Here is a 2,704-nt window from a genome sequence, read left to right as displayed (position 1 = left end):
GAGTATTACAGTTGTGCTAATCCTTACTAACACAATAACATCAGTCCTTTTGATTACAACCATTCCAGTGGATATGTAGCGGTCTTTCACTGCAGTTTTAAGTTGTGTTTTAAAGAAGCCAATGATATTGAATATCTTTTCGTGTGGTTATAGGTCATTTTTATATCTCCTGTGTGAAACATTCAAATGTTTTTGACAATTTTCGAGGGTCAATACCTTTTTGAGTTGTGAGTATTTATATATTGTAAATAAAAGCTGCTTTTCAGATATATGTATTATTATGAGTTTTTTCTTCCATTCTATAGCTTGCAATGTATTTTCTTTTTTCTTTTTTTTTATTATTCCAGGGTTTTGTGAGGGTACAAACATTGTAGTTACACTTTATGTCTTTGCCTCACCCAAATGCGGGTTAAAGGCATGCCCTTCCCTCCCTTTAGTGCTCCCCGTGTCCTTTAGTTGTAGATTTGCCCCCCCATCCCCCTAATCCCTAGAAAGTATTTCTGCCATGTGATCAACCTAGTGTTGATCAGTTAGTACCAATTTGATGGGGAGTACAAATGGATCCCGTTCTTCTGCTCTTATTTTCTTAATAATATTTTTGATCATCATAAGATTTTAATCAATGAAACACAGTATCTTTTTTTTTTATGGTTCACGGTTTTTTGCAACTGATCTAAAAATATTTGTCCACTCCAAAGTTGCAAAGATTTTCTCCTGTTTTCTTCAAGAAATTTTTATAACTTTAGCTTCTAGATTTAGGTATATACGCCACATTTTGAGTTAATGTTGTTATATGGTATGACATAAAGGTCAAAGTCCATGTTTGCCCAATAGTGTCCTATTCCTTAGCACCATTTTTTAGAAAACGCTGTATATTTTTTTTGGCCATCGAAATGCCCTGGCACTATTCATAAAAAAATTAGTTGACTGTGTATATATAGTTCTATTTTTGTATTCTCTTCTGTTTCATTGACCTATGTACATTTCTCTATAATCAGTCTTGAAATCAAGTAATTTATTCCAGTTTTGTTATTTTTTAGCAAAATCCTTTTGGCTGTCCTAATTACTCTGCTTGTCAATATAACTTATGAAATCATCATGATAATTTCATGCTAAAATCTACTGGGATTTTGATTTGAATTGCACTGAAGCTATATATCAATTTGATGAGAATAGATATCTTAGCATTATTGAATTTTCTGATTCCTAAACATGACATATTTTTCCAATAATTTGAGTATTCCCTAGTCCCTCTCTCTGAAGTGCAATCGTAACTTGTATAATTACTTTATAAACATTCAATTTCCAATTGTTCATTGCCAGAATATAGAAACAGAATTCTTTCAAATTAATCATGTTTTCTGTGACCTTGTTAAGCTTACACATTATCTTTAGTAGTATTTTTTGTAGATAGTTTTGGATTTCCTGTATATATAATCATGACATCAGAGAATAAAGACATTATTCTTATTTTCCAATCTGCAAATTTTGTCATCATTATTATTTATTTTTCTTTCCATATTTCACTGGTTAGGATCTCCAGTAGAAGTGGTAAAGTAGCCGTTATTGGTTTGTTACTGATCTAAGAAGAAATAATTCTTTTTTATTATGAAGTGCGATGTTAGTACAGGTTTGTTGCATATGCCCTTTTCTTAAATTGAGGAAATGTGTGTTTAAACTTTTCAAATGATTTTTCAGCATCAATTGAATTGGTAGTATTTTTTCTCTTATATTTTCTCAATATGGTGAAATACATAAATATATAAAATAATTTTCTGAAGTTATGTTGATATTTTTATATTGATTGAAATTTATTTCACAGTAGGCTACATTGTCTATCTTGATGAACATTTTATGGATACTTGAGTAGAACATATATTTTTCAGTAGTTAATGCAGCCCATTGTTAGGTTAAGTTGATTGATAGTATCTTATATATTCTTATTGATGCTGTGTGCATGTATTCTATCACTTACTGATAGAATAGTTGATATTTAAAAACATAATTGTGGATTTGTCTTTTTCATCTTTCAGTTTGATGTGTGTTTTCTACATAAATTTTAAAGCTCTGTTTTAGATCTTTTACATATATCTTCTTGACAAGTTTACTGGTTTATTATTATAAATGTTTCTTTGTATTCCTGGTAATATTACGTCTTCTGAAATCTACTTTGCTGATATTAAAATGTCAAACCAGTTCTCTTAATATTAGTGTTTGCATGGTGCTTATTTTGCCATTCTTTTACTTTGACCTATATGTGTCTTTTAATATAAAGTAAGTTTCTTGTAGAGAATACTGGTGGCATCCGTTCTGAGAATCTCTGCTATTTAATTGGGATTTTAGACGATTTTATTATTAATGTAATTGTTAATAAAGATGACCTGATATCTATGACCTTAAAATATATATTAAAATTGTCCCATCTGTTCTTTGGTTATTTTTTTTCTTCCCTCCCTTTCTAATTTATGAGGTATGTCTATGATTACATTTTATTTTCTGTGTTGGCTTCTTAACTATGCCCCTTTATTTATTTTTTTTGTGATTATGTCTGAGTCTACAGTGTGCATTTTAATTTTCCAAGTCTATCTTCAAGTAATTTATTATTTCACACATAATTTATTAAAAGTACATTTCCCTTTGATCTTTTTCATCCTAGTTGCAATTTTGGCCATAACATTTAATTTCACAGATGTTGCAAACCCCA

This window comes from Propithecus coquereli, unplaced genomic scaffold, assembly GCF_000956105.1.
Source record: "Propithecus coquereli isolate 6110/MARCELLA unplaced genomic scaffold, Pcoq_1.0 Scaffold348, whole genome shotgun sequence".
Taxonomy (NCBI): Eukaryota; Metazoa; Chordata; class Mammalia; order Primates; family Indriidae; genus Propithecus; species Propithecus coquereli.
The sequence above is the reverse complement of the archived record's forward strand: the minus strand, read 5'-3'. Positions refer to the sequence as shown.